The sequence below is a fragment of the Equus przewalskii genome, chromosome 9 (genome assembly GCF_037783145.1).
Source record: "Equus przewalskii isolate Varuska chromosome 9, EquPr2, whole genome shotgun sequence".
NCBI classification, from domain to species: domain Eukaryota; kingdom Metazoa; phylum Chordata; class Mammalia; order Perissodactyla; family Equidae; genus Equus; species Equus przewalskii.
Genome location: NC_091839.1, coordinates 80,398,262 through 80,423,868, shown reverse-complemented (window position 1 = coordinate 80,423,868; position 25,607 = coordinate 80,398,262). Strand labels below are relative to the sequence as shown.

Genomic DNA, 25,607 nt, shown 5'->3' with positions numbered 1-25,607 from the left:
TATATTTCAGCACACATCATCTTGATGCCTAGGAGACATTTAAGTCATAAGTTTTATTTTATGATCACTTTTAAAGTTTGAATTATCCCAACTGCTGATTTTATTTTTCTAGTCTTGAATTTTAGTCATACGTTTTAGTAATTTTGAACTAGTAGTATATCATCAACTAGATTTATAAATAGGCAGTCTCTAACCTAGAAATGAATTGTATTCTAAGAGTTTGCTTGGACATGACGGTAATTCCTGATAGATTAAGTGCTACGCCAGCAACATGAATTCCAAATACTTATTTAACCCATATTGAAGTAGAACAGTGCTACTGTTATTTTACCTTCTTCTCTAACAAACTAATTTTCAAGTGGAAATAGAATACTCTTTAAGCCCTGTATAGTATATCTTGTAGAGTGAACTGGATCTCCCTTTGTTGGCCGATTAGGATTGTAATTACCACTTATGAGCATATTTCTTTAGGGGGGAAATATTCTGTATTACAGGGTGATAGGGAAAGTAACAATTTTAAAATAAGTCTCCCTATTTCCCTTGTCATGATGACTGGTCTCTCAGGCATGTATCTGACATGCACTTGCCCTGTTGAACAAGGGGGTGTCACAGTGTCTGAGATTCTGAGGGTGGAACCAAGAAAACCCTGCCCCTTCCGCCCTTGGCCATTGGCCCTTGGTAAAGAGCCCAGTGCCTGCATGTTCATGGATACGCTCCTAGTGATGACGGTTGCTTGCCCTAGGTGCTTCTTCTGCACAGCTGCTGTTTGTTGACTGACTGCTGTCTGGATAGCTCAGGTATGCTAAGTGTTTTTGGCTTATTTTCCACTTCAAATATCAATTTTGAAGTACAAAGCCATTTTTATGTCTATTATGATTAAGTGCGTTAATATTTTACTTAAGAAATACAAATAATATAATTACATTCTAAATGATGTAAAATAACAAAGGACATTTGAAGTAACCATTTTTATTCTTCACTCTTGGTTTTTGAAGAGATCTGATGTTCGTGGATGTTTTGTCCTTTTGCATTCTGAAGTCTTTGGTTGGCTGTTTACGTTACGGTTCTTCTTACCATTAATTGCCAAGAACCAGGGTTTCCCTCCTGTACAGAGCACTTTAACTTTTTTTTGTTTTACCTTTTTCCTGTGTCCTAGTTACTAAACTGGCATTCTAACCACTTGTCCTCCCTTAGCTGTGAATCCTTTCTTGAACTTTTCTTGCAGCCTTTTTCTTCTCATAGGTAGTAATAACTATTCCCAGTGTATTATATTTAATTTTTAATATTCAGTGGGAGGTCATGCACCTAATTTTCACACTAAGGATAAAACCTAGTCCAGTGCTTTTCTTTGTATGTAAAAGGAAGTGCTGTCAGATAAACACAGTTAAGAGAAAAATAATGGGTTCGTAGATGATTGGTTGCCTTTTAAATTGCCCCTGAATCTTTATGTGGACCATTGCAAATAAACATATACGTAGTTGTATATTGAGGAAGAACTTTGTATCAATGAGTTTTCTATTTTATGTTTGCTCAGGTATATATTTGGTTATGAAATCAGTTTTGTAGTAGCTGAGAAGTTTTCTATCTCATATCAACAAAGATAATGTTGACTAGACAGGGAGGGATTAGGATGAATTTCTTTACGGGTTTTTTTATAACTGTATAAAGCTCGGTGTATGCAGTTGTATTTTGTAATTTTAATTTTTAGGCTGTAAAAAAGTCACATTTTGAGTGTATATATACATTTTTGTACAAGCTACATTGAAACAAATTGTATTCTGAGGTTTTCTTAAATCAAATGTGAAAACATGTCACGATTTATCCATTAGGATTTTTTGATATAAGCTTGATATTTCAGAATAGTATTTTAATAATTTATGCTAAAAGTACTGCTTTATGTTTCTCTAAACAAATTTAAAAAACTACCTGGTTGTGAAGAACTTCTAAGATGTTTGTCATTTAGAATTCTTGCTTTCCACGAGGTAAAATTTTATATATTTTTACTTTTGGGGATGCACATAGAAATACTATTGAAGTATAGGTTATGGTGAATATTGGTAATGTAATTGCAAAGGTGGCAGTGGGAGGTAAAAAAATTAATAAAGTGCTTGTTTCTAATGTTGACGTGCCTGATTATATTATTTGACTTAAAGGAAAGCGTCATTTTAGTTGCAAGAGATACACCAAGATGAACAAAGGTGTGGTTCTTAGCCTCAGAGGGGAGGGTGTATGGGTACTTAGACACATAGTCACATTTATTACAATTGAAATACATAACATTACACTCTCCAAAGCTGGCATCTTTGCCTTCCTGATCCAAGCTGCCGCCACTTCCTATTTCCTGTCTGTGTTAATAGTATCACCATGTTCCAGTTGCTTAAGCCAGAAACGTTGCTAGCAGCATCCTTGATTTCTCTCCCTCATTTACTTCTTAAAATTGACGACCAGTCCTAGTATTTCTGCTTTACAAATGAGTAAATATATGTGTGTACATATATAGTCGATTGTCCTTTATTATGGTAGTTATGTTTCATAAAGTCATAAATTAGCACAATGAAATATGTAAACATCGACTTAACAAATACTGAACAGTTGCTCCTACAGGAAATACAGGGTTAGGTTCCTCTGCGCCTCTGGGCACAGCATATTTGTCAACCAGTCAATACAAGACCTTATTTTGTGTATCTGTTAAAGACTCTCTGTTTAATATATATTATTTATGCATTATTGATTCATTCATGTTCACCAGCAGCACTATAGCTCATGCCTGAATGAAGCTTGTCTGAGGGATGTGTTTTATTTGTAAGGTGCATCACAGCTACCTTGTGCTTACGAACATTAGGCAGTGCTTCCCCACTGCTCTTGGGGACCATTAAAAACAGCAAAATTACCAACTAAAATCACAATGTGAAGAACATGGCACTGAATAGATTGTGAAAAGGACATTTGTTTACAGCATGAGAGCTGAAACGAGAAGGCAGAGTGTCAGCTTGTTTGACCTCGGCTGGGAATGCGCGTGTTGGGCAACTCAGACTTTTTGCTGCTCTGCATGTGCTCCGAAAGTGACTGCGAAAGTGCCGCAAGGGGTTACGAATAAATTTTAGTGAGTAACTGAATTTGCAGATATGGAATTTGCAAATAGTGGGGATCGGCTGTACATTTTCGGCTGACTTACTACTCTCCGTCCCTGTTGCTACTTTTTCTCTTAAATGCCGTTAGCTTTGGACAGAATTACTGAAACATTTAACTGGTTTCTTTACTTTTCAGTTTGTTTCCCCCCAAACACTTTCTACACTGCAGCCAGAGTAACTTTTTCTAAAATCTAGCTCTTAATTTTCTGTTCCCATGTCTAAACCCTTCAGATTATTTTATAAGACCTTTTGTGAACTGGTTTCTGGTTTCGTTCCCCCCCTACCCAGAGCCACTGAGGAACACCTACCCGAGTTTCCTTTGCTTCTGAGTGCCCCTACCTGCCTTTTCTCCCCCTGGCTGATTGCTCTTCAGGGTGTAGTAGTTCATACAGCACTTTACTCCTGATCCTGGGGTAGGGGAACCTTTGTATGCTCCCATGCTCACTGTATTCCTTTTATTAACACCACCCCATACGGTCCCTTTCCCTTGTAGCCCTCTTTACTGTGCCTCACAGTGCTTAGATCATCTGACATTGTGTGTGTGTACACAGTTGATTTTCTTTATTGTGTCTCCCCACTGTGCATCCCCCCTCCATGTAATTTCGACGAATGCAGGGATGTTATGTATTTACTGCTGTATCCCCAGCTTAGAATATGTCTGGCACGTAAATGTAGGAAAAGATTTAAGGTAAAAAGTGTGTCTCTGTCCTACTACAGTCTCACAGTCTTGTTCCCTAGAGGAAGCTGTAAGCAAATCATTTCTTTTGTATTATTCTCCTAGAATCTTGCATATTACACATAATGTGAACTTACTTTTCTATCCCTACACAAGTCGGAGGATACCAGAACGCTTCTATATCCACATCACTTACCTAAGCGTGTTGCCCATCTTTCCTTCCCAGCACCCGGAGATCATCTCGTTCTTTTTAAAAGCTCTGTGGAATTCCATAGTATGTTTGTCCCTGTTGATAAATGTTTTCAGTGTTTTCAGTTACTATCAATAATGACCCCAAAATAAACTTCTTACATTTCTAGGAATTGAATTTCTAGGCCAAGAAGTATATACTTTAAAGTTTTTGTAGATACTACCTAATTCTCCTTAATAAAGGTTACTAATTTCCATACCACAAGTTTATGAGTGTTTCTGTTTGCATTCTCACAGCTATGATTATTACTCTTTTTGGTAGTAAGCAAACCTTATAACTGGAATTTTGTTTTCATTTATTTATATGTCTTTAATGAGAGAGGCTGACTGCTTTGTTATTATACATTTAAATCTATTTTGCAGTTTGTTTTCTTTGAACTATCCCTAATCTTTGCCCGCTTTTCTGCTGGTTATCTTTCATAGTGACTTTTAGGAATATATCTGTGTGTAGGTATATATGTGTGTATATTTAGTATAGTTAATTTATACTTATATATTTAAACGCTAAGGAAATTAGTCCTTTGTTATATGCATGAAAAATACTTTTTCTGATTCTCAGTTTGTCCTTTTTCTGGTCATTTTTAGAAGACAAATTGTTAATGTTAATATATTCAAATTTGTCAGTCTTTTGTCAGCTTTTGTTTGGAAGTTCTGCTCCACTACAAGATAATTTTTTTTTTTTTAAAGATTTTATTTTTTCCTTTTTCTCCCCAAAGCCCTCCGGTACATAGTTGTGTATTCTTCGTTGTGGGTGCCTCTAGGTGTGGCATGTGGGACGCTGCCTCAGCGTGGTCTGACGAGCAGTGCCATGTCCGCGCCCAGGATTCGAACCGACGAAACACTGGGCCGCCTGCAGCGGAGCCCGCGAACTTAACCACTCGGCCACGGGGCCAGCCCCTACAAGATAATTTTTAATAAGTTATTCCTCTAATATGTTTGACAGGTTCTTTTATCTTGTTTTTCACATCTGAGTCTTTGATCTAGCTCCTATTACGGGGTAAGGTAGGAATCCAGATTGACTACCAACATCTCTCCTCTTTCTAGTAGCTGGATTTGTCCCAATACCTTTTGTTGAATTACACAGCCTTTCTCTTTTTTAACCTAATTTGAAATGCCATCTTTGACATATACTAAATTTCTCTCTGTCCATCTGTCTGTCTATTTTGGGACTCTGTAGTATTCCATTTCTTTGTCTTGTTTTACGCCAGTGTCAAATTTTTAAGTACTACGGCTTTTTATTACTGTTAGGTTTTTAATATTTTGTAGGTGATCTTGTTTTTCTCTCCATTTTCATAGTTTTCCTGCGTTATCTCATGTGGCTCTTTTTCCCACATGAGCTTTAGAAACAGCATGTCAAGTTACTGAAAAAAATCCTGTTGTAATTTTTATTGGGATGTTTAAAGTTATCAAAAGATTTTTGGAGAAAAAGTACACTGTTTTCATAGATGCAAAGGGCTTTAGCCATTACACCATTAAACGTTATGTTACTATTTTAATAGATTTTCTGATAGTGTTTTAATCTTGAAATATTGGAACAATCCTAGCTGGTCATGGTGGGTTATTCTTTTAATATGATGGCTTTTGTTTGCTAATATTTTATTTAACATTATTCCATCTATTTATAAAATTAATTTATAGTTATGTGTGTTCCTTGTCAGGTTCTGGGTTCTCTTGTGATGGTTTTATAGAGAATTTAGGAAGTTTTTCTTTATCCTTAAGTAATTTAAAGAGCATTGAAGTTATTTGTTTCATGATAGGATTTATCTTAATATTCTAGGGTCAGTTTTGAAAGTTTTTTTTTTCTTAGAAGACTATCCATTTCATCCAGGTTAACAGAATGTATTTGTTTAGCATTGTAGCAAACATTGTCATATTATTCTTTTAGATTCCTCCATACCATGGTTAAATCTCCATTCTGATTTTAAATATTGTTTGCTTTCCTCTACTTTCTCCCTCTGCCTGCTTCTTTTTCCTCTTGATTCATTATGTTGAAATTTATTTTTCCCCCAAAGATTGGCTCCTAGATTAATAATTAGTTGTACTGGTTTTAATTCATTAGTTTGTGCATTTATCTCTTTATGACCTAATCTGTTTTCCATTTTTTATTTTCTACTTTTCTGAGTGGAACTTTTAACTTAAATGCGTTTTTGGTTCTTTATCTTATACGTTAATTTTAATTTATGAAATTTCAGACAGAAAATAATATAACAAACACTCATGGATTCACCATTTAGTTTTAACAGAAGGTAACATTTTGCCACAAACACTGCAGATCTCTCTCTCGCTTTTAAGAAGTAAATGGATCCATTGGAATCCTAGCTTCACCCTGTCCTCGTTTCTCCCACTACCTCATAGTCAGTCGGCATTATTGCCATTCTCTCTTACTTACTTAAGTCTCTGTAGTTATTATTTTTACTATGAATGCTGTATTTGCTTGGGCATATGGGTTCTTTTAGAGTTATGTTGTTTTCTGGCTTCTATTAGAGTTAGTGTTATTTTCTGGATAATCTGCAATTTAATTTTGATTTCCTTTGAATGCCAAAAATCTCAAAAGAGTTTTTAAAATTTCCAGGTTGTTGTGGGATTGTTGGCTTTTTTATTTTGTTATGATTACTGATTTCATTGTACTGTTATCAGAGAATGTGGTCTGTCCCCTTTACTTTTTGAAGTTCATTGAGATTTTCTTTGTGGTCCAATGTAGGTTTTTGGTTTTTTTTCAGTTTTTTCATTTTATTGTACTTTTGTTAAGTTTCACAATTAAATAGCATAAGTATATGCTGGCCTGAAAAATGCAAAATATGATATATTTGTTATTTTTTAAATTGTTGTAGAGTTCAGTATTCTTACTTAAATTCTGTTTTCTTGATTGGTTAGAGACAGAGAAGTAAGTTAAAATAGAAGATATCTTTGCTTTTTTGTTTCATCTTATTACTTACAGATTTTGCCCTGGACATTTTGATATGTAAAGCTACCTGATCTTGCTGTGGGTTTGAATTTCACATTAATGCAAAGTTCCTTTTGGGCTTGTCTTATGCATTTTGCCTTAAATTCAGTTTAACATTAATATCAGGATTGCTGCTTTCTCTAAGTTTTATTTGTCCATCCTTTTGCTTTCAGTGTTTTGAGTCACTTTGGTTTAGTTGTGTTTCCTGTATTTGTGTGTAATTGAGTTTGTCAGAGACTCTGTTTTAATAGATGGTTTTTTCCCATTTATGGGATCGCTAGGATAGATATAATACTTGCTGTCACTTAGAAAATATATTATGGTCTTTCATATTTTATATTTTTATATATGGTCTGTGTTTGTTTTGACTTTGGATATAGTTGGTAATTTGGAAATTTTGTAGTTTATAATGTAATAACATACTTTAACTTCTTTTAAAATTTGCCAATTTAAACAGTATGTGTTGATCTCTCATTATGAAAGATGAAAAAATTACACATACTTCACTTCCTCTTTGTTTCTCAACAATTCTTGTTAATATTGTAAGTTCTTAGGTAAAGCATGTAGCATTACACCTTTTATATTTAAACTGTTGACTGAATTCTAGCTTTAAACAGTTCTTTAATGAGTCCTGGCTTTCAGAGTTATTCTTTCTCATACTTGACCACTCCCTTTCTCTCCTGATATTTTTAGTATATTATTTATTTATTGCCAAGATTTGTAGCATTTTCATTTTATTCTGTACTCAGAATTTCCTTAGTTTTAAACCAACCATAGTTATTTTTAAGTTGGTTGATTTCTCATGATTAGACCTGTATTTGTCTCTTGTTTGACATCTGGTTCAAACTCACACCTTCCCCTCCACCCAAAATACACATGTGTGAAGTATTTCCCGAGTTGTTGAGTATGTGGCCATGACTCCGTGACCTGTGTTTGCATGACAGATTGACGAGTAGCAGTCTTTGGCTGTCTTTCTTTCCTGGAGGGCTGTGCAGGCCTTGCTGTCCTGCTTTCTGTTAGTGTGTGTTTCTGTCTAGCCCTGTCTGTTGCTGCTTCTAGTGTGGCTTTTATTTCTGTGGTAGTTTTTTCCTCTTCGTATTTCTCATGAGCTCTGCTGGCTTGCTTTTCAACTTTTTCTCCTGTTGTTTTTATCATCCTTTCTTTTCCTCTCTTTGTCTCTCTCTCTCTGTGAGTTTGTGTGTGTGTTTGTGGAGAAAGATTAGATAGAAACATCTTTACTTTGTCTCTTTAGCTGGAAATTTTTTCTCTAAGGCACATGATTAGATTAAATGCTCCCCCCGTTTTTTCAGTTGTGAAACTGGATTGATTTGAGAGGCTTGTGAATAATTTTTCTGGCTATGTGCCATGGCAGGCTTTATTCCAAAGGTTTGGACACTTGGGTGTGATTCCACTGTCCATGTCAAGTGGACTTGATCATGACAGACCACTGAACAGTCTAAAAGGAAATGGCTTTTATTACTCATTTAGAGAATTTTTTAGTATTTCTGTATTTTTTGAATTTTGGAATGAGAACTTAATACCTATATGAAAATTAGCCTTTTATCATGGTAATAAGTTGGAGCTCTAATTTCTAAAATAATGTATTAAATCTTGATGTCTCCTTAATTTAGATAACATTTTAGTTCATTTTGTTAATACACATAATATTGAAAGTCATCAGTAACAAACACAAATAACCTTAGAATAGGTGGTTGTTTTATTTTATTGTATATTCCTATGAATGGACTGCTAAAAGAGTATATGTTTGGGGAGTGAAATCTTGGGATAATCTTTTAGTTTTCTAACGGTATTTTCTGTGCCACCTCAAACCTACCAAGGGGGAAAAACTCCCAAAATTATAAAACTGAGTAATACAGACTCTTATTGTTTTTCCATTAAAAAAATCCAGAAATTGAAATATATATAGTAGTAGTATTTGAAAGGAAAATTCTTGGCAGAAAAATCTTAGTATTTATGGTTTAAAATTTTATAATTAGTCAACCTAACTTGGAAGAGAAATAGTTTTCGACAATATTATTGTGTGAGTGAAGTTTAACTCTTATTGAGGCTTTTTCTAACATTGGGTTTATTTTGATTCTTTTAGAAAAATAGTTGATCTAAAAAAACAGTAAGCATTAAGAAAAAAATAGTTGATCTAAAAATCTGGAAAAAGAATGATGTGTAATTTAAATTTAACATTTTATACAGTTCTTAAAATTGATATTTCCATTGCCTCACAAATAAAGTAGCCCATAATTGTTTGTATTAATCAGATGAAGAGTGTTGGTTGTTTAAAAGTTTTGAAGGCTTTGGAGAAATATACTTTGAAACTGTACTTAGTTGAGCTACTATTTTTGATAAGATTTGCCTTAAGTAATATTGGTTTGCCCATGCTGTTTAGAAACATATTGGGCATCACTTTTTTTTTCCCTTTGAATTTCACCTGGTTTTCCTTTCAGGTGAAGTTTTCATTTAGAAAAGAAAGCCTGTTTACCCCCAGCATTGTTTTGCTAGTTTTGTAGTGTTAATAGTCTATTAAACAAACTTCATATAGTATATCTGTATACTACTGTTTGAATATCTATAAAATATTATTTATAACTATACTCAGATGATGATCATATTCCTGAGTCTTAATGGCAAATTGTTCCATAGAGAAGGTGCAAGAAATTAAAAAAAGGTAAAGCAGAGCTGGAAACACTTGCTACTTGTTATTGTGCTGTATTTGTGTCTTTCTTTGACATTACCTGAGTGACCAAATGGGAGAGAGAGTGACGGTAGATTTTTTAGGAGGAGATATAACATTTTCTTTCTCCTTTCTCAAGTCAAACGTATTAGGAGATTTTATCCTTATCCTGGAAGTAAATCCAGTGATTAATTTGAAAAGTCTGCATTGCAAAGAAAAATTAATATGAGATGGTATGAACACTTCTAAACCTATATGAACTTTTCAGTAATTTAAAATGTATATTACACTTTACTTTAATTCTTTATTGTAGGGAGTTTAAAATATGCATGTTTACAGTTTTTTTGATGTCCCTTTTAAGTATATATTTCTTCGAAAATTTTTTGTTACTAATTATCCACCACTGAGTAATTTTATTCAAGCAATTAGAAGAATTTTATACTTGTACAGAAAACTTCAGAAATAATTGGCTTTCTGCTTTAAAATTATGTGGGCTTTTGAAAGGAAGTGGTTTATTTCAGTGAAAAAAACTTAAGTAGTTCAGAATGTTCTCAGATATGTCTTACGATTCTCTTTGTATATACACCTACACTGGAAAAATTGAAACACTAATTGCTTAATTTAAAAATAATTTGCTTTAGACTCTCAAAACAGCTTATCTTCTTCATGAATAGTGAGTTCCATATAAGAATTGCATGAATGTTAAATGCAGAGTTTCTTTTAATCCTAATTACCTTGCTTTTTGTTAACCGTAGAAATTATAATCAGGTTACATATGTTTGTTTATACTTTCTTTTTCAATCTAAGGCAATTATAAATCCTTCTAATATTTTTTGAGTGCTTGATATGTGCTAAACATTGCTAAGTATTTTAGCAAGAGATAGAATGGAGGGAGACTACAAATAAAATTCAGTTTTGCCAGCATTTTATTGCATATTCACTTTTTATCAGAAAATTGCGGTAGCCGTTGGGGACATAGATTAAATCACAGACTTTTCCCCAGAACTGGATAGTAGCCCCTCGGAGACCAAGTCTGATTTAGTAGAAGCACGAATATGGCCAGATGTTTTCCCTCGGGACAGGTTACCTGTTTTTTTTTGTGGGTTTGGATCTGTGTATTCTTTCCTGGGAGCTGCAACCTCCCAGGGAAGATAGGGAAGCGAATTAATAAATGAAGGTAAATTATGTGTCAGGCTTTCATATATTTTATTTGATTATTACAAGAATCTATGAGGTACGTAGAAGAAACTGAGGCTTATATAAAATAGAAAATTTGCCTTACTTTGCATGGGTGTCAAGAGGCAAATTGTAACTCAAACTGAGTTCTTTTGAACTCCAGCGCCCTTTTTATTTTTATATATTACTTGCAACAAATTTTACGTTATAATTTAACCTTGTTTGGTTGATAAGTGTCTTAAGGATAAAATTAAATTACTCTTTAGAGAAACGAGTTTTATCGTTATGGAGGTATTTAAAAATTACTTCTAAGTATTTTTTCTGCTAGTATTACCTAACTAAGAGACTTTCGCATTCATACATAGAGAATTGGTATCAATTTCTAAATCCTTGCAAATTAGCAATCCTAAGAAATGAAGTCGTTTTCTAGTGTATTTAATTTTAAGTCACTTTATGGTCTTCGATTCCTTACTTAAGCAGCAGTTCTGTTTGATTTAAAATTCTGAAGAATTTAATTTTTTTGTAGTTTCTGGCTTGGTGCCATTTTTAAGCACAAGCTTAAATAAATGAGTGTGTTTGTTCAGTAAAACTAGAAAAGTCAAATGAGCCATGAAACGAAAAAACACGTACCTCATCCCATTATTCAGAATTTAGAACCATTAGCATTTTGATCCACTTAAGCAACATAGTAGGCAGTATTATTGAACTTTTACTGCACACCAAATATTGTGCTAACCTCTTTGTATGTGTTCTCTCATGTGATAGCCACAGCAATCACAGATAGAGTAGGGGCTGTTTTTATCTTAGTTTTATAGCTGGAGGCTCTGAAGCTCAAAAGTGGCTGAACATCTTGCCCAAGGCCACACAGCTAGTAAAGGGTAGAACCAACAGTCAGCGCAGGGTGCTTCTCATGCCAAAGTCCTCCTCCTTATACTTTGTGTGTGTGTTTCTACATATAGGGGATATTAGTCCTTTTTAAAAAAATAGGGCCACACTTCATTTTTTAAAATATTTTAACTTTATCATGTGCTACAGACCAACCTAAAATTTTCTTTTTACTTCGTTGTTTTCTTTTTAATTATGGTAATATGCACATAACACAAAATTTACCTTGTAACCATTTTGAAGCCGTGCAGTTCAGTAGTGTTAAGTGTATTCGCATTGTTGTGCAACCAATTTCCAGAACTTTTTCATCTTGCAAAACTGAAACTCTATACTCATTCAACAACTCTCCATCTTTCCCTCCCCCAGCCCAGCAACCACCCATAGGCCTTCTTTTGTATGCCAATAAATTTTGGTTTTATGGTGCTCTGTTATTTTATTAACCAAAGACCTGATATAGGAACTTAAGTTCTTCACTGTATTACAAAAAAATGCTTCAGTAAATATTTTTGTACATTTGTGCATTTTTTTCCGATTATTTTATAAAACATTTCTAGAGTAGTTTTGCTGGGTAAAAAGGTGTGGGTGTTTTTAAGGCTTTTAAGTACATATTGTGAAAGATTTGGGAAAGATTATAGAAAGATTTGGAAAGATGATACTAATTCTTAGGTTAATTGTTAGTTGTAATGACATTGATAGCCTTATTTTATAAAGAATAATTATATTCTGCTGGAGGATTTTATACTCATAGTGAAGTTTTCATTCATTAACGGAGTGGATAAAAGGCAAAGGTGGATTATGCAGTTTTTTGGGACTTATGATGACAGTCACCTGTGTGTGCCTGAAAATTGTATCCATGGTGCATTGTGCACGCTGTTACAGGTCGGCAACGTCTAAAATAGCAGTTATTCATGAGCAAATAGTACCTAACTCGGCAGTTTGTGTGAGAAGTAAAATCACCCATGTGATGCAGTTAGCACAGTGTCTGGCTCATAGAAGATGCTGGACAGGTGATAACTGCACTTAATTTAAAGGAATGCAGTGTTCTTTCATTACCACCCAAGGAACAAGTGCTGTTAAAAAGTGATTGTATTAAAATCTAATGAATTGAGGAGCTTAAATGACTTCCACTAACTTTCGGGGTTTTTTTTTAAAATCATTCATGATGTTTTTCTGTAAGCCCTTTTGGGAGATTACCTCTCTTCTTTCTCTCCACTTACCCATTTTTAACAGCCTGATATAGATTCTTCAGTATATTTCTTTTTTTTTTCCCTTTTTCTCCCAAAGCCCCCCGGTACATAGTTGTATATTTTTTGTTGTGGGTCCTTCTAGTTGTGGTATGTGGGACGCTGCCTCAGCGTGGTTTGATGAGCAGTGCCATGTCTGCGCCCAGGATTCGAACCAACAAAACACTGGGCCGCCAGCAGCGGAGTGCGTGAACTTAACCACTCGGCCATGGGGCCAGCCCCTAATTCTTCAGTATATTTCTTTATTTTCACATAATCATATATAAAAATAAACATGCATATAGGCATTTTTTTGTTACTCTTGTAAAAAGAAGAGGTAGTATAATTTTTGTTTTCCTTATTTCATAATGCACTGTCAACTAGAGTGGTTCCACCTTACTCTTTTTGGTGATTGTATAATATTGCATGAAGGGCTGTACTACAATTTATTCAGGATTTCCTGTGTTGAAGGACATTTATTTCCAGTTTTTGCTTCTATGAGCAGTGCTCTCTATAGAACATCTTTGTACATATCCATACAAACTAGTGCTTTTGATTCTGTGAGATCTCTGTGGTGGGATTGCTGGGTTGAAAAGCGTTTTGTTTGCTCTCAACATAAAGGCCATTGCTTTCTGAAAAGTATTATGGTTCATCTTTCCTCCAGCAGTAGCTGTCATTACTTTTCTTGGTTTTGGACAATCTGACGACAAGAAGTTAATGTCTCACTGCTACTGCTTTAATTGCATTTCTGTGACTGTTCATGAAGTTGAGTATGTTTTCATGTATTCTTTTGCAATTTGAACTTGTTCTGTGAATTGCTAATTATGTCCTTGCCTATTTTTTAATTGAGTTGTCTTTTCCTTGTTAATTTGAAGTCTGTGTATATTACAGATGTTAACCTTTTATTAGTCATATGCATTATAAATAATTTCTCCAGTCTTTTTATTCTCTTTATTTGTGATCTTTTTTTCTGTAGACAAATTCAAAAGCCTTATGTTGCTATTTCTGTCTTTTATAAGTTATCAGTTTCCAGTCTTGGATTAAAAAAAACACAACAAACCCCAACCTTTGGGGTTTATACATATTCTAAATTTTCTTTTAAGATAATTATTATATAAATTTTTCACGTTTAAGACTTTTACTTCCTCTAAAATTTATTTTTGTATAGTATATAAAGAAAGGCTGAACTTGATTTTCTCCCAGCTTTTGAGTAGAGTTTTAAAAATGCCTCAGCTCGTGTGCTGGGACTGGCAGTGTGTGGTACAGTAGAAGGGGATGGTAGCTCCCAAGTTAGGTCAGTATTGTTTTGTACCCTAGCTCTGTCATCTGCTGTGTGCATGACCTTGGTACAGTTACTGGATTCCTTGGAGATTTGTTTTTTTATTTAAAATGACGGTTATATTATGAACCGCAAAGTATTAGGGTGGTTTATCCCTAAACCCAGCACCTACCATGTCCTATAAAACAGTGTTAGGGTCCTTTTCCTTCCCTTTACTAATTGCTCAAAATTCATTCCATTCATTGTTATGGATTTATTTATGAACATTGGATAATACTGGATATACGACCAAGTCGTCTTAAACCATTTAGGAATGATTTTTGGTCCCACATATGAATTCAAGATCATGTCTGGAGATAGTATATGGCCTATTGTCTATCCTTCTAAAACTTAAATTTGTGTAGGGTCCTTCAGGTATAGTAGACTTTTCTGGCCTTTAAGATCATATTCTTGTAAATCCCAAAGGTAGAATTGAGGAAAGAAATTGAAGACTAGGTTGAAAGAAGGATTAGGTTGAATCTGTGTAGGCCTATGTATGTGTGCATGTGTGCGCATTTTACAGTCACTGAACTAACTGTAAATGACACCTAAATAATGAGAATATTAATGATATCTAATGCCTTTTAAATGCTTGGATTTATAGTCCAGCTGAACCCCACTTATTAGCTGTGTGCCTTTAGCAAATTAACATCCTGTGTCACAGTTTCCTCATTTGCCAAATTAGGATAAGAATAGTCCTTATTTGGGGTAGTTGTGATGTTAAATGTTAAAGTCATTAAATATTAAGCCATTATAACATTTTTTAGCATATAGTAGGAGCTCATTAAATTTAGATTCTTCTGTATTGTTGAAGTGGTTCTCAGATAGACGTTCTTAGCTTTGCCCATGATAACCTCATGCCTAAGGACAGGACAAACAAAATTTTTTTCACAGCAATAAATATTTGCAAATAAAATGTAAATGGCTTCTCTCTCTTTTTTTTTGTAAGGAAAATTATTACTAATAGTACTGCCTTTATGTTTTAACTCTTGAAGTAGGAAGAATTCTTTTTCGCTTTGGAATGGTCATATCATCATAGTTTAAACTCATTGTCTAAGATTGTAAATTTTGTGGCTACTACCTCAAGATATATAATCCAGTCTAATATACAGGTTGAAATCGGTGCATCTAAAGTCATTTAATTTTTAAAAATTGCTGGCTGAATGATATTAATAGAAAATTGAAATCTGGTCCCAAGAAATCTTTTGGGGTAAAAAGTTTGTTTCTTCTGTATCCTAGGAGATGGTTCTGTATCCTGCATGGTGGATCTAATGAGGCTAGTTAAGCTACAAAGGACGTTTTAAAGTGAAAAAGAATTCCTGCTGAATAAATCGCAGTCAGTGCAGCTGTAACATTGGAGGAAGTGGTTTATTTATTCTCTGTAGCCTCGCTGGTGTAGTGTCTGAATGCACATCTGGTAACTAGAACTTAAATGTGTAGTCAGATTCAGTGAAGTGATTTCAAATTTGAAGTAGTTGTTTTTCATTGAAAATTTAATAGTGTTTTCTTTGAAATTTTGAAAATCTTATTTTTCTGTGCATGTGCCTGTAAGTACTAGCATATTGAAACATTCATAGGAAAAGTATGATTGATGGCAAAAAGTGTAGTTACCTGGAAAACTTTTTTTTTCTAAGTAACCTTAATTGTTTTTTAAACTCAAGGTGTTTTGATCTGAATGACTTTAAATTGTGTATTTGTCTTACATTGAATCTGCTGTGAATTTATTTTGAATGTTTCTTTCTTAACCATATAAATAAAAAATTATTTGTTGCTTTTGAAAGCTTTCAAATCAGGGTTAGCTTACTGTTTTCCTCAATGTCAAAGTCATATATTCTTAATGTAGAAAAAGGGGAAAAGTCACTCATGATTTTCTTAGCCAGAGGCAGCAGTCATGTGTGTTGCCATACTTCACTTTGTTTTTTTCCTATTCCTTTTTATTCTTTATGTCATTGAGGTTTGTACATACAATTTGGTATCCTATTTTTTTTCCTCTTTTCATTTTATATCTATATTTATCTATCTGTCTCCACACACATTTTAAAATATGGAATCAATTTTTGGATCCCAGTTTGATTCAGAGAATACTTCTAAAACTTTGGTTAAAAAATTATAGAATGCATTTTTAATTTAAAACAAAAACTAGTGTGCTGTATTGGTGTTCTCACAGCTTTATAGGTACTATTCAAATTTGAAATTACTTAATGCCATCAGGTAAACAAGCTTACTTTTAAAAAACGTTCCTTGTAATATTTCTCATGTTTAGTTATGGATTTCATATGAAAACCTTGGTTGATTTTGGTTGGATTTAAGAATATTATTTTCCTAGATGATGGTTTTCATTAACTAGTACCCTCTTTGGTGTGGATGATAGTATTGAAATGTTCAGAAATTTTACAGTTGATATCATTTAGAGATTTATGATGTATATGTGTGGGGGAGAGAATCCCACTGAATAGGCTAAGTAGTTATTTTTAAAAATAGGATTATGAGGGCAGGAACCTGAAAAGGCCATCTGAACTAGTTTCCTGATTTGAGGCAGATCTTCAAACATCTAAAAAGATGTTATGAACCTGAAACGAGTCAGTGAGAGGTAGGTAGGTATAATTTGCAAAGAATGTTAAACTGGATCGGACAAATTGTTTAACTTACATGAACTTCACTTCTTCATCTATAAAATTAGCGGTATGCTAGATAAGTCATTCTTATTCTTCTGTCCCAGGACACCCAAGAGATATGACACTTTCTTCTTAGCCTCAGTATCTGCCAGTGACAGTGATTTTCAAAGGGAGAGGGGCAAGAATGTCCTTGTGTTTTTTGATCCGGTTTCTCCTCCCAAGCTGAGAATCACTGACTTAGAGAATATATTACTTCTTTCCATATATAAAATTACATAATCTTACTAAATATTTGAGTGCCTAGGATGTACCAGGCACTGGACTGGATGTTGTGGAAAATATCAAGAAGTACCCTTCTGGTGCTCATAGGTTAGATGGAGAGGTAAGGCACATTTTTCCTATTGATGTTTATAGTACAGACAGAAAACAATATAGGCTATCTTAGGACAGCATATCATTTCAAGACATATCATTTTGGTCTGGAGATATCATTTTCAAGAATTTGGGACTGTCATGTGTGACCTAAAATTGATAGTGTTGTACTATGATGTGTGCTTTAGAACCTAAATAACCCTTTTCCCACCTGAAATCAGCGTAAGCAAAAGGTGAAGAAGATAGTATTAAGGTGTTTGTTATTAGAGGAGACTAGCCTCGTCTTCTAGTTTTCCACTGGAAATTAAAATTGTGTTAGAAGCTTTTATTAAGCAGAGAATAATTTAACTGCTACCCTCTAACTATATGTATTCTTATGAGATTTTGAAATGCAAATATTAAACCAAGTCAGAATTACTGATTTTAACGTTAACTTAACACGAAAAGGCCAAACTGTTTAGAGCGTTACTTACAGCCTTACTAGAGCATCCTGAATATAAGATTGTCATTGAATGATTGAGTGGATGACCTTTGTACCTTTGTTTCAAAGCGTGAACTTTTCGGTAAATATTTTCAGTAGTATGTTGTATTCTGGATCATTGTTGGAGAGAGTTGTGTTGTGGCATGCTGGTTCTAAGTGTTATTGCTGAGTAGGTTTTTACTTTACTAAATTCTAAGAAAAATCAAGAGAGTCTCTGAGGAATATTATAGAAAGAAGTTTTTAGTGTTTTGAAATGCTTGTTTTAACATGTATGCTTTTCACTTAAACATTTTTAATTATAAAAGTACTATGTAATCATTGTAGCATAGAAATATATAAATTTTGAAATGAAAATCACTTCTTGTCTTTCCTGATATCACTCTAAAAGTAACCACTTTTATTTTTTTAATTAATTCATTTTTTTTTGAGCAAGATTAGCCCTGAGTTAACATCTGCTCCCAATCCTTCTCTTTTTGCCGAGGAGGATTGGCCCTGAGCTAACATCTGTGCCCATCTTCCTCCACTTTATATGTGGGATGCCTGCCACAGCATGGCTTGACAAGCGGTGCATAGGTCTGCACCCAGGATCCGAACTGGCAAACCCCAGGCGACTGAAGTGGAATGTGCAAACTTAACCGCTGCGCCACCCACCGGGCTGGCCCCGAGTATCCACTTTTAAAACTTTCCTTACTTTCGTGTGGACTCTTTAATGCCAATAACAGTGATATAGCATCTGTGCTATATAATATTGCAATTGCTTTTTCCATAACGTCATGATTTTCATGCATGTATGTTGACTACTTTTATATCTGAAGCATCAGTTTGTTTATAACCATTCCGTTATTGATGTACAGCTACAATATTTTGCCATTGCAGGCAGCACCACAGTATACAATCTTGTTCATATATTGTTGCACAGTAGTGTTATTTCTGTAGAACACGTTCCCAGAAATGTATATAGTGAAATTTTTGATTTTATCAAATTTCTCCCTGCCAAGGTTGTGCCAGCCTGTGTTCTTGCCCACAGTGTATTGGTTTGTAGGAGCTCTTTTATTGCATAGAAACCATTTGTATGTATTTCCCCACATACTTCATGTTCACATGTGGTATCCTCCTTAATCAAGGAGAAGTTTTAAAATTTTTATATAAAATTTGTCAGTCTTCATTACCTGAAGATTGGGCATATATTTCTATATTTTTCGTCTTACTTTATGTTCGTATCTTTAATCAACAAAGAATTTATACATGATACACCATAGACATGTGGTAGAGCATTTTCCTCAAATGGAGAACCGGTATTCCCAATACAATATTGAATAACTTATCTTTTTGCTACTGATTTGAGACACCTCTTTGCATGTACTGAATTTCTATCTGTAACTTCATAGCACATATTCCTATATGTTTTCTGTATTCTCATTTCTTATCCTATGTGTAACAAATACAAATACATTCCTATTAATTGAGACACCTCTTTGCATGTACTGAATTTCTATCTGTAACTTCATAGCACATATTCCTGTATGTTTTCTGTATTCTCATTTCTGATCCTATGTGTAACAAATACAAATACATTCCTATTAATTGGCCCATTTGCAGATCCTCTCTTCAAATTCCTCAAGCTGTTCTTGCCACATTACAAACTCCAGCTTTATAGGAGGTCTTGATATCCGGTAGTTCAGGTCCCCATCATTATTCTTAGTTAAAAATTTTATTGGTCATTCTGTCACATTTTCTCTTCCGGATTTACTTCAACATCGACTAGTCACGTTTCCCCCTAAAATAGCCTCATTGGATTTTGCACTACCAGGTTATTCGTTTTGTTTTATTATGTACTCTTAAAACTTACTTGCATGACACTTAAGCAAATTAAAAAAAAAGTGGTTCAAGCCAGGGTAAGGTACACTTTTTATGTTGCAGTCCATCTATGACTAGGTGCATGTTTATTCTAGCACTTCTTGATCCTGTGGTCACCTGAAATCACCTTTTAAAAGAGAGGTTAATGAGCGCAGCAATGTTCAGTCAAACTAAATATAATTACAGTAAACATATACTGACCACAAACTTCAGCAGTTGTTTTTGATTTAAGAGTTTTCCGGCAAGGATATTATTATATGAACAATGATGAGATAATTCCATACAATAAAGGTCTGATGAGTTTTGTTTCAGAATATTTTTTAACTTTATAGTTGAATGCTTTCACATGAATAATATTTATTCTAACATCTTTGTGAGGTAGACGGTATAGCTAGGTGCTGTCCTTATTTTGCAGATGGGATAAACTCAGTCTTTGGATTTAATGACTAGGTCAAGACTCAAGTCCTGTGAATTTTCTGGTGGCAAAGTCTTATATTTCTAGCCATACTAGACTAATCAGAATTAATTTCTCCGGAGTGGAAGATATCTGCAGAGTTTCGATAGCATCCTACTACTGAAGCTTGGGCGATGCCTCATTACTGGCTTGGGAAAAGTAAAGGAATTATGGAATGATGAGACATGGTGGCATATTTTATGGAGAAATCATTATCACATAGAAGTTTCTATGATTTTTCTCATACCTAATCTTAATTTGGCCTTCCACGTTTCTGAGCAGTGTCAGTAATTATCCTTCCTAATTTAGAATATTCAGTACTACTTTTACACTTTCTACTTATTAAGTAAAGAAAATAGAGTTCTTGAAAATAAGTCTGTAAAAGATTTTTGTTTTGAAAAGACTTTTTGTTCAAAGCCTCAATTATATAGTCTTACTATAAAAGTCTATTGATCACTGCCCAGTCTTCAGAATTTTTGCCTCATTGACCGTTAAATATGCCTTTTCTCCTGTTGTTTTTGCCTCCTCTTTGTTTATGTTTCGGGGTCAGGTCAAATCTCATTTCACGTAAGTCTCCATAATTACTGAGGTACACACTTTGCCTTCTCCCACTCACTGTCTCTATAGCTCATCTCCACAACTCCCATAACTGTCTCAGAATAGTGTATAAGCTCTTTGACAGTAGCCACCATATGATTCATATCTTTTTTCTTTAATCTAACTGTGTCACAGGTCAAGGTTGTGTAGCTTTTGGCAAGTCAATCTCTTTGAACCTCAGTGTCTAAAGAAAAGTAGGAGTAATTATATCCACTCCGCATGGTGGTTATGAAGGTAAAAGAGCATGTAAAGTGCCTGGCAGGAGAGCGTACCAGAGTGCCCAGGGCATGTGCCTGGTTGGCTTTCCAGAACACAGACCTCTGAACTTTAGGAGGTCGCTGGGCTGGTATTAAGTGCAAGAAGTAGGTAGGGAAAGTAGACTGAGGAGGCTGTTGTCTGAAGAGGAGGTCTAAAGTAACTTGCAAAAACAATAGAGAGCAACTCATGGTTTCCAAGTTTAAACCCTTAGGAGTTAATTGTTAAACACTTTATTGATTGCTTGTGGGCAGAGGACTGTGCCATGTGCTATGGACTAGGTGAACTTGCATACATAACATACCAGGGTCAGTTTCTACCCTCAAAGAGCTAGTGGTCTAATATGGAGTGTGCTTACAGACTGAAGGATTGAGTCAGAAGAGGGTGAATCGTGTGGATGTGGAAGCCGAGGGTTTCATTTAAAATCAGCAAGAGTCTGTGACAGTTGCGTGGCTGGGGAGATTAACCTTGAATCTTTACGAAGGAATATACATTGGAAAACGTCTTCAGGACAAGAGACCTGGATAATTTCATGTTCAAGAGAAAACCTAGTCTCTGCTTTAGATTTTAGCCTCAGAATGGCAACAGTGGAGCCCTGGAGGAAGTAGCCCATCAAGGGGTAGCCCTGGGACGAAAGAAGGCTTTGCTTTAGAGAGGCTGGAGGAGGAGAAAGGTGAACTGGACAGGTAGGTGAGGTGATTAAGTGCAGACCTTGCCACTTGCGGTTATTTCCATCAATTGAAAAATCTAAATGATGATCAGTTCTTCTCCATTCTCCTGGAGACTGAGCTGTAATCTGTAAAGTGAATCTCCTAAGTGCATGTCTTTGGGTGACCATGATTTGGTGGGTGGGTTTTACATCACTTAGGGGAGGACGTTGATAGTTTTCCTTTGAATGGTACGTTTTACTTTCACCTCTTAGTGGGCTGTTGGGTTTAAAGGATGTCTTAGTGTTAGAGTCATAGACACACATGTTCACAGAACTAAAATCATTTGATTTATTTCATTATATAGATGAGAAAACTACAGCTGGTGAAATTAAATGAACTGCTTAAGCTGTAAAGTGAGTAATAGCTAATTAGTGCCAGAGCAGGAACCAGAATCCAGCTCCCTTTTTTCTGTTCAGTACTTATTCCATGCCACTATTTTGGGGGGACTTTCTGACAATTTAATGCTCAATTTCTTGCAGTTGTTATACAGTGAATAAATTTCTAGTTGGTTGGGGAAGATGGGGGAATTCTGTAAAGATTTTATACTTTTATGCGATGGATTTGAATACTGACATATGTATCTCTTATTGATCCATGACTGTTGTTTTAGCTATTAGTTCATTTCTGACCTGTGTCAGTGTATTTTGCTTGCCATCGGCATGATGCTAGTTATGAGCGGGAGTTTGTAATGTGGTTGGATAAGCGGAAGTATCCATCACATTGCTGTTAACAACAGCTCAGTGGAAAGTTTACTGAATGTATCTCTTTTTGTTTGGCTGGACAACATCAAATTGAATTAACATATTTCCAAAATAGCCTTAGTTAAGGTTATTTCTCAAGGGAAGGGTTCTCGCGTTGGAATTATTGAACTCCTTGAAATGGCATGCAGAATTTTGTGTGTATGGTGCGTTTGCCTGTCAAGAGTTTCCCATGGTTTTTGTTACCTTTTTCAAAGAGTATCTGACCAAAATAAAAAGATTTAAGAACCATAATACTAGAGTTTTTCCCTCAAAAAAAAACCTTTCACTTAACCAAATTTTTGAAATATTGCATCTTAGGTTTGATATCCTACAGACAAGAATCACCAGAAATGAAAAGTAATATATTTGCTGCATCCTCAAAAATATTACAGGGTCATGTTGTGGTTTTTCTCTATGCTTAGTGTCCTTTTATGTTATTTTGTGACCCACCTACTTTTTTTTAAAAGTCAAAATTATAGTATTTCAACGTAGTAAATGTATAAATGGGTCAAGAAATTTTTTACATGCAAAATGGTTGGAAGGCATTAAAATGAATCTTAATGGGAAGTAGGAATTAGTCCTGTGTGGTCTGGATTGAGACATATTATTTATGCTTGATGGTTCTCTCTCCCTATTCTTCTGACAGGCCCAAATCTACCATACCTCTCTTCCTTGTTGTCATCGGTCAGAATGTCCTCCCCACCCTCCCACACACACCCCCCCACACACACAAACACACACACCCCCATCATCATCATGCTCTCAGTTTCCTCCTTCCTGCCCCTCACTCACTCCTCTCTGCATTTCCTGTAACTTTAGGAACAGCTTTTTCATGAAAAGCAAATCCCTGTATCTTCTTCAATCTGTCGTCCTGGTGTCTTCCACTTCCTTGCCTTGCTTCATTTATCTCCTCTCAGACCTCAGCGTCTGGAAGTTTGGCTTTGTTCTCTTTGCTGCCTGTTCCAACACTATTATTCCTCCATTTCTTTTTCCCTTGAATCTCTCTTCCTTTGATGTTCCTGTCTTTTGCCTGAACCAACCTTTTGTTAGTCCTCACTGCTGTTGTCTTCTGAACAACCTCATGGCCACTTGTCCTCATGCATTAAAGACTTGGGCACTGGCTTACAGTTTTCTTCTGCACCCTAAGCTCTTGATGACCATAACTTGTGCATTGATGTGGAAAAACACTAACAAGTCGAGCTCCTGGACTTTCAGTTCCTTGACCATCAGTTTCCAGTGACCTTCACCTCTCATCAGCAGTTCCATCCAGTTCCCCTCCTTCAGAATCACGAGCTCACACATCCCATTCTGAGCGCAGCCGCCAACTTGGGCTTCTCGGGTCGTGGCCTTTCCATGACCTGCAGACCCCTACTTCTCCCAGTGCAGTAGTACTCTTCTTTTGTCATTGTTTTAACCCAGTTTCATGTCCGGATTTATGATTTCAGTAACTCCCCCCCACACCTTTTTGCCACTACCTTCACTACCTCATTTCTCTACTTTTTCCTTGAGTCTCTTACCCCTGAATGGAGCAGTCCGTCTTCTCTACATGCTTCTGAAGAGCTGCACATTGCTGGGGAAAGTCCCATAGGAAGGTCGATGGGGTCCACGATGAATTCATTATCACACATCCTAAGTGGGCCCTCGGTATCATTGAAAATCCTCCTAATTGTTTTACGTTCACCTCCTTCTCCTTTGTGCAACATTGACTGAAAATTTTATTTGCTTCACTAGTCTGTTTACTTTTGTTGTTCACCCTCAGCTCAGCAGGTAACCAGCTGCTATGTCACAGAGAAAATAGAAGCTCACCATTAGGAGTTTTCATCTTCTAGCTCCTCAACATACAAATCTGCTTTCTGTTACCATCAAAGAGCCTTTCTCCTGTCTTGGTTCAGTTTCTACTTGTGCTTTTTGTCTCATCCCATTCTACCTTCTCAGAAGTTCTAAAATGATCTTTCCCTAGTATTTTCAAACAGCCCCTCTGAATTTTATCTTTTCCATCAGTGGATCCCACACTCCCTTTATTACCATTCTACTACCTTCCTCCCTTTCCAGCCAGACTTTTTAAAGTCAATTGTACACATCTACAATCTCCTTTCTAAAACCCTTGGGACAAGATCTGATTCAGAATTCAGAATTTTTTGGATTTGGAAAAGTGATACATGTACATGCCATCTGTGGTGTGATGACCCCAGGGGGGTATGGGGCAGCACCCTGTAATCTTCATGCTGTTCCTTCTGTGCTGAAATGTATAGCTTTTCACGTCGAATGGAACAAATAAGGACTGCAAATAGCCTTGTGTCAGTCCAGGTCAGCCTTTGCTTCCAAATGAGTTATTAAACAAAACAAGACAAAACATCCTTAATTTTTCAGAGCTTTTAGCTTTTGAAATAATGGATAGAAGATCATGGACATGGACTTGCTGCTCTGTTTTCTCACCTTCTATTTTTTAACCCATTCTGACTTCTGCCTCCCTTGCTGGTCTCAAACAGCTCTTGCTAACTCTACCAGTGAGCTTTGTCTAAAGGGATCATGTCACTGGGTGGGCATTTTCAGTCCTCCTCTCACCTGACCAATCAGTGGCCTCAGACCCTGGTGATGCTAGCTTCGTCAAGCGCTCTCTTCCCTTGGCTTCCTTGTCAGTACCCTCCCTGCTCTCCTCCTTGTCCTCTACCTTGGAATTAAATGTAGGATTATCCCAAGGTTTTGTTCTAGGACCATTTCTCTTCTCACTCTGTCTCCTCTCCCTTGGTGATCCCATTTATGTCTGTGCCTTCAACTACTAACTGTGTGCTGATGGCTCATAAATGTGCCCTCCAGCCTAGACCTCTCCCTGAGCTTGACTCTGTCCTCCCTCCCCCGCTTGCTTACGTCACATTGGTGGCTTTCGGCTCAAATCTTACCTGGCCACCACCCCCTCTTCAGCTTCACTGCTGTGCCCTCTCCCCTCTGCTTTTCCCCCCTTTGCAGTGCCGTACTGCCTCCTGCAACAGGGCCCTTGCACAAGCCACTTTGCTCCCAGTGCTATTCGCTTTCTGTTTAGGTGATTCCTACTCCTTTGTTGCATTGTTGCTCAACTCTCACTTTCCTATGCACGTGCCCTAATCCATATGCCCTATTACCAATCTGATGGCACCAAATACAAATTATAACACTAATAACAGTTTTAATTTTCCTTTTTTTGTGTGATCACTTCATACGTTTTCTCCACCAGACTGTAAGCTCTCTCAGCACAAGGATT

The 25,607-nt window shown here is 35.8% G+C and overlaps 1 protein-coding gene across 4 annotated transcripts in view; it reads left to right on the top strand.

The window, feature by feature from the left end:
• HBS1L (HBS1 like translational GTPase) overlaps nucleotides 1-25,607 on the top strand; it is a 78,313-nt gene that overhangs the window by 18,721 nt on the left and 33,985 nt on the right. Inside the window, exon 5 of one of the 4 annotated variants that reach the window (XM_070559381.1) lies at nucleotides 743-797. The exons of the other annotated variants lie outside the window; for them this stretch is intronic. The gene's annotated coding sequence lies outside the window, so the exon portion shown is untranslated. The remainder of the gene's footprint in view (nucleotides 1-742; nucleotides 798-25,607) is intronic. 4 annotated transcript variants of the gene reach the window in all.